This window comes from Glandiceps talaboti, chromosome 13 (assembly GCF_964340395.1).
Source record: "Glandiceps talaboti chromosome 13, keGlaTala1.1, whole genome shotgun sequence".
NCBI classification, from domain to species: domain Eukaryota; kingdom Metazoa; phylum Hemichordata; class Enteropneusta; family Spengelidae; genus Glandiceps; species Glandiceps talaboti.
Window position 1 is genome coordinate 16602086 of NC_135561.1, and position 8375 is coordinate 16610460.

The window sequence follows — 8375 nt, forward strand, 5'->3', positions numbered from 1 at the left end:
GTCTACTACGTCTTGCCACTTGAGTGCCTCTCTGTTCCACCACGAGGAATATTAACCTTATTCTCAACAACAATTAATCAACATGCCATGTGTGTGATTATGAACTTGAAGTTAAAACTTATTTCATGTGCATTGTTTTATAATGTAACTTTATCAAAATAAGCCGCCATGTGCTTATGGGTAAGCAATCTACGTAATTTTTTGAACAACACATTACAATTGCAACCAGAAGAGAACAATCTGAATGTCGTCTGCTTCGCTACAATTCTTACTAACATATATTGCTACTGTTTGTCTTTGTCGACATATATCTTACTAAAATGACTACATTTTATTGTCTTAATCGAGATATCTTACTATTAAACATTGCTACATTTTATTGTCTTTGTCGACAGATATCTTACTATTGCTACGTTTAATTGTCTTTGTCGACAGATATCTCACCATGGCTACATTTTATTGTCTTTGTCGACATATATCTTACTATTGCTACGTTTAATTGTCTTTGTCGACAGATATCTCACCATGGCTACATTTTATTGTCTTTGTCGACATATATTTTACTATTGCTACGTTTAATTGTCTTTGTCGACAGATATTCCACGATGGCTAAATTTTATTGTCTTTGTCGACAGATGTCTTACTAACATTGCTACATTTCATTTTCTTTGTCGACAGATATCTTACCAACATTGCTAATTTTTTTTGTCTTTGTCGACAAATATCTTACTATACTAACACTGTAGTCTGTCGCGACAAAAATTACTATTTGACACTTAGTCATCTGATACTTGCTACACGTGATCTTCTGTCACAAAACCCGAAGTGTAATTGTTACACTGGACACGACTAAAATATGTATGTGTCTGTGACAGTGTTTGTAAACATTAAATTACACCAGGTTATTATCAGATAACAGTTTCTTTACTAATCGCATGTATCCACTGTAATAGTTGTATTGGTATCTCGGGTAGGTTTGTCTAAAGTCAATGGACATCATAAAAAGTGTCAATTAGGGAGACCTTAGTAAGGCCTAAACAAATATTACAACACTGTTCTTCCAATCTGTAATGGTTGTATATCTGATGGGAAGAAAAACAACAACACAGAAATGGAAAACAATGAAAACCTGAACTAGACACTCGCACAGAAAAAGAGTATGATACAATAAAATAAAAAATCTACCTACCCCAGCTATTCTAAAATTGAGTGTAATCAGAATCACACATTGTTTTATTAGGCGTAATTACAAGGTGGGGAGATCGGGGGAAAATCAATTCCGGTTTGTTGCATAAAATCGTTAAAATTATTATAATACAATATTGTATAGTGCGATGGCCGTGGTGGGATGTAACAGTAATTGGATGTGGCACTGTGGCAGCTAACATCACAAATAATTCTAGCGTAGGAAATAGAACGAGTCAAAGTAAAATATGACCCTCCCAAATTACTTTCTAGAATATAGCTATCCTTACATCACAGACGGGATTAGACGAAACTTTACCCTACTGTTGGGGAAATGAATGGCATATTAAATCAGGCAATACTAATTGCTTGCATAAAATAGCTGACCTGCACGAATCTTTTTCAAAATACAAAATGTTATGTTATTTATGATCGATGGTGATACCTGCATATTTACGTTCTGTAATGTTTGATTGACAATGAAAACGACAGGTTGTCAAAGATCCGTGCGCAACGCTTCATTGGCACACACATTAAATCAAATGATAAAGTATACTCGAAGTGTATGAAATCACGTTTCAGATAGCGATAGAAACAAACATATGCTGCTTTGCTCTTCAGATTCACGAATAATTGTTGAATGAGCGACCGTGATTTAAGTAGACGGTTGTAATAAAATGTGGTTGAAATAAATGCAGTTATACAAGGGTGTGAGAACAGAAGTAAGTTTCGTCTTATAAAAGTAAATTCCTGAATAAACTCCTAAATAAATAAATTCCTAAAAAACTCCTAAATAAATAAATAAATAAATAAATAAATAAATAAATAAATAAATAAATAAATAAATAAATAAATGAATGAATGATAAAAAGAAGTTCAAAATCTAGTGTGACCTATTCGGAAGTTCTTCCTCGTACTTTTAATACAAATATATGTAAGTATTGGCATCATATGTGTACAGAAGCAATTTCATCACATCTTCCATGTTGATCGAATATCCAGTCAGGAAAAATAACATTCACTCGGAGTCTTTCTGTATGTGCGGAGACATGCAAGGCAAATAATGATGTATAGTCCCTTTTCACTAGAAAATGCCCCGAGTCTTTCTAGGCGAGATCTTGTTATCGGTTTGCCCCTAGCCACGGCCTACTTCAACCTTTACAGTAAGTAATGAACTGTCATAAACGAGTCGATTTTCGTAATGACACAAACTTCGTATGTTCTTATTCTCTCAGTAGAGGGTATAAGTGGTTACAAGAAAGCTCCCATGATCGTTAATATCGTCAGAGTGATCTAACTATTGTTGTTGGATATTTGTTAAAAGGAACAAAAAGTGACGTCATTAAACTTGTCAAATCTTATTTATATACGTTTACACTATAGTAGTATAGACACCATGTTTCTCTCTACTCCCACGATATCTTCACCCCAACAAAAGGCGATAAAATTGACGACTGACCAAAATAATGACACACGTAACAGAGGAAGCAATTTTCATAGGCCTACTTACAATTTCGAACAAAGTGTGATAGCTAGATGACTTGGAAGGAATGGAAAAAAAACTTCGCTACCTTACCCAATCTAAGAAAATTAAAAGGAATATAACATGTGCGCCTAGAGACTCCGACGATGAAAATCGATAAGGTAATATTTAATGGCTTTATTTCCCTCATGACGTAGAAGAGCAACTATTGTGTAAAAATATATATATATCTAATCAAGTATACGGAATTCCCAAAGATGATCAACCTTTTTCATTTGACGTGGGGAATCTTTTCAATCAATCCATGTGGATATATCAGCTACTCAGTTGAAATTTTATATACCATTTAGATGAAGGTGAACTCAGTCTGAAGATGATATAGGTCACTCATTGTGATGTACATCTACACATTGGCTATACATAAGTTAAAATTAAGAGAGAATCCGCCTCGAGGAGGAATTTTACTGAAAATCAAACTTCTCAAATCTCTCTAATCTTTACCATATGGCAGCCTGCTTCTGGTTCTTTTGAAACTGTAAAAAAAAGTGGCGTCCTCCGTCGTACTTTGAAGGAAAGTGACAATCTGTTATTTTCCTGTAAAGTTAACACAGTGCTCATCAGCCATCTTGGATTCTAAAATGGCGTAAATTTGATCCAGGCTTCCATTTCTGAATCATACATTTTCACGGTGATCAATGATTTTCGATCTTGGTTTTTTAACTGAACATGCGTTTGAGATTTCTTCAACAAATAAACAGGAACAAATTAAACAGTTTAAATCCGATGTGCACGTGACATTCTGTATAGCATTTTCAGTTTAATGAGGTCAGGTGTGATGTTTATTTCATGTTCAAAATATACCCCCAGTCAAAGAATTAAGATATGACAAATTACAGACAGTAATTTACACACATGCGAGTTTTTGTGGTACAGTCATCTACACTGCGAGGCAAGATTTAGAGAGCGCATTCGGTGCGTGAATACCGACGGCCAATCATAATGTATCTATCTATCTAGAAATCAACTGATTATTTTTTTGAAATCTAATTTCAAAATTTGAATTTGTATTAAACAATCAACATCTAGAATTACATGTGATTTTGTAATATGACTTTTGGGAGCTGATAGCGAATTTCATTTGGCCGTTGTTAGTCACGCACCGTATTCTTGTAATTCGAATTCGTGGACTGCACACATCGTCTCACCTTCGGCTCGACATGTTATCCATCTGCGATTCATACTCGTACTATTATGCCGTAATTGTAACATTGATGTCGTGGTACTATATTGGGTAGAATAGTAGAACAGAGCGAAGACACGAATATGAACATTCACTTGATAAACATAATATCAAAATCTATCTTTTAATAAACTCGTCTTGTCTAGACAACTATCAATGGATATGGATCTAGGAGATCAGAAATGATATCGTGTTTTTCAAGATATATTTGTTGATGTTTCAAAATATTTGTGAAGCTTAAATGATAATTCTAATGACAATTTGATGTATTTTAAATTTTGATTTATAGTCCAAGAGGATTGATAACGTCGACGCCAATATTTCAACACTGTAACGAGAATAAACAGATTCAAAACAAATTCACAAAAAAATTGAGATGCATTCTGATAGCCATTCTAAGTGTCACCAGGGTACAAAGACCTTCATGCAAACAGGACACGTCATCTAATATCGTGCAGTGGCTTTGAGCCTTTACAGGTTTTCACTCAATTGACGTAGTTTTTTCAAAATAATGGTTGATTGCTTAGAAAAAAGAGAGGCCAATGTCCGCATATTTCATACTTCTGTCGTGCGTAACTCGACTTGGTTGAATAAACAGACAGCCCAGGGGAACATTTAACCGATTAATTAAAATCATAATACGGCCTCGCATTGTACATGTTGACTGAATCATGGCTGAATTTTCATATATATATATTGTTAAAATGTCTGGTAAATTGTAGTATGATATTGAGATGAATCTGAATCACCCATGGATGAGACACGTTTTGGTATTAATAATACATGTAACTAAGGAAGTGAGAAGTGAATAATATCAGGCAAAGTAAACGAAATAAGAAATAAGTTATCCACAAGCGTAAAAATAATGGCTGGGAATCGGAATCGAGAGGGAAAGTTTCGACCGTAACATTAACCATTCAAAAATTTGATAACGTTTCAATTCGTAGTTTTCGTTAACTGACTTGGTTTCGGGTAACAGTATAATGATTAAAATCTACATTAGAAAACAAGCAATTAAATCCAGGAAAGTCGACTCTCATTCTGGGAGTTTACAAATTCATCTAATTTGAACTTGGGCTAAGTGTGTCACCCTCCGAAGTGATACACTCCATGAGGAATTGTTGGCATTACAATTAGATCTGGACGCATTCCAAATTGATCGCAAACTTCTGCCGGCATGTTCTTCTTATATATACTATTCAACAACCAAATAGGGGTGGCCATCAAGGTTTGGAGTTAGATGGCTGATGCTAGTAAAACCGAAATCACGATTCTATGCTTAATACTTTGCTTTCGTTTTCTTGCTATTATCTTAAGCTCATGTAGAATTTTACCTCATTGGCGATTTCTTGGTCGACACCATCGCTTCTTTTCCACGAGATACAAATTCTATGGGCGTGCGTAAGCATACTTTAATAGTCGACCTTCATATTGATGTTTCAGTTTGATCCCCTGATATACGGTGAAATGCTAATGTAGGTCATGGGAACTGGTGTCTCCGTCACAATCATGCCAATGAATGTGTTCTTAGCAATAAAGAAACGTCGGTATTAATGAAATGGCAATCTAATTAACTTCGGTGTTCTTTCACATTTTGTTCTTATGAATTCAATTGTGTCGAGTTAATTGAAAATGCAATTTAATTAACTCCTTAATGTTCAACCCACATTAAGTGTGTTCTTATAAATTAAAAAAAAGGCAATTTAATTAAAAAAATGAAATCTAATTAAACTACTGACGACTATAGTGGGTGCTCACATGGAATAATTTGTGATTATACATTGACATTGTTTTGAGTCAAAAACAAACAGAGCTTACTAGTAACTCATTCGAAAATGAAGCTACTTACATAAACGTGTCAAGAAATGTCATGAATTAATGTTATTAATCGTCTTTGTGTTATTATTTGGTGATTGTATCTTAATTGCTTTATACTCTCTTTGAGCGAACAAAAAATTGTGTGTTTCCGATAACATGGCCCCCAACATTATAGGGTAGGTAGGCCAGGATTTGATTTCATTTGATTTCATCTTTACCTTTGTTTTCATTTTTGAAAAATATCGTTTCAACCCAAAAACAAACGAAATGTCGGGCAGGATACACTTTCTGTGATACTTTGATGAAATGTGTACATAAATCACTTGGGGAAAAATACAGACGTGCTTGAAGGACAAGAAAACAAACAAATTCTTATCTTTTTGTTTTAAATCTTTGAAAAGTGTTAAGGTCGGCGGTTTAAAGTAGGGTAGGTCGGGTTATTAGAAACATTTTTTATCGCATTCCTTTGCAATGTGTTGCTTTTATGTATTTGTCCCATGGCTACTTTATATTTATTGTCGCAAAAAGTATTGTCTATTTTGAGACAATACATATATCCTTATTTGTTGTGTTGTGTTGTGTTGTGTTGTGTTGTGTTGTGTTGTGTTGTGTTGTACTGTGTTGTGTTGTGTTGTGTTGTGTTGTGTTGTGCTGTGCTGTGTTGTGGGGTGTCTAATAAATCACGTAGGAGTTATCATTTTAAATACCCTTCATAAACATTGCTAACAAGTAAATAAACATTAAAAAGAAACAAATGAACCGACGAACAAACAAACAAATCTGGTGAAAACCATCTTATTTAATCTATTCTGCTTGGTTGGTATTGATTTAAATAATGACCTCTGTTTGAACTTCAGATCGCAAGGTCAAGGTGGGGCCTAAATCCTGTGATCTTGTAGATACAAACCCATGGCTTAGTCCACACGTGGAGGGATTTATAGCTGACAGCGCAGCTCTACAAGTCTTATGTTACACTACCCTGTTCTCTAAAATGTGAATTTCGTAATTATTTATCCGCGAATACATTGCAAATAATTAAGCCCCCTTTTACTTAATAAGTCCGACCGTCAGGTATTAAAGTTTATCATGAACAATTGTTAGTTTCAGCTCTTGGCTATATACACACACCATTTTTTATAGTGAAACTTGTGTCGATATAGGCAATGAAATATTAATACGTGGTTATAATTTGAAAAAATAGAGAAATGGTGCAAATACCTAATATAGGTATTAAATTTAGACGAACATGAGCAAAATAATCATTTGTACTATGATTTAGTATGCAAGAACTTATCTAGTCTTGTTTTCAAAAGTAGTAACCAGAGGCGATTCTGAAATGTACAGTCGTGGAGTAATTATTGCGGTATCATCAAAGAAACGTTGTTATTATGAATAAAATATGTCAAATCTAGTAATATTGGTATTACAAACACTCTTTTTGTAAAATAGATATGAGCAGTCCAAAGAATTGCATATCTCGTTGTAACATATTATCAACACATATTCTAATGAATGTTTTCAGATAAGGCATGATCAAAGACGTTAGTATGAAAATCAAGCCATATATTTATATCTATGCGGATGAATATGAATTATGAATTATGAATTCAGAACCAAAAGTACTTGTTGTATGCCCTTCGATTTTTTGGGAATTATCACTAATTACAAGTCAGGCAAATATTATTCACTTGCAAATCCTCAATAACACAGGGGATATTATACCCACAAAACGAAGTTAAATTATTATACGGTCAACTTGTTATATTTTCGAAGGCATTCATACTTTTAAGTCTTTTATGCTCCAAAATTGCGGAGAGCTTTCCGTGTCATAAAAGACTAATTCCTCCATACAAAATACCTGCCATCTCGAATTCATACATTGAAACCCTGCTTTTCAGTGGATAATCTGCAAATAGACGGTGGTCGTAAAATGGCTTTTCAAGGCACCGTCGAGTCAGACACATGTGTAGATTACTGTTCACAAGAAAGTGCATCTCATGTTTGTAATATCCTGTAAAGCTTTGTGCTAAATGCAGTGTTTTCATTAGTATTGTAAGGGAGTCACAATCATAAATGATATTATGATAATTAAACATTCAAATGCGACATTTCCCGACGGGTATTTTTTTCGATATATACAGTGCAACATTAATAATAAAACTTTTTGTGTATGTCTAATCTGATCCCTAGAGAAGAAAGCAGTATACGTAATTTATCCAAGTTATTACCTGTCTGCACCGTATATGTAAAATAGCTATGGGTAATTCCTCACTAGATAGTAACCTATACATTCATTGCAATCTGCTCTGTTATCTCCTCTGCACATGTTTTCATTAAAAAACAAGTTACTTCACCAATATAAGTATAAGCATGATTCCCATGGTAACGTATTTCATGAAATTTAGATAACAACTTTGATAATAATTCAATCTCCATTTATACATTGGTGTATATTGCTATGTTTATAAACTAATTCGTTTGACTTTTTACGTTTTAATTTATTTTAATGTTAATATAACGTGATTCCACGGTATTCAGGATTCAAAGAACAAAATATATATAAAAGAAACCACCACTAGCAGTGCCAGTACCAGCTCGAGCACCAGTACTACTATTAGCAGCAATATGAGCATTACCACTAGCAGTAGT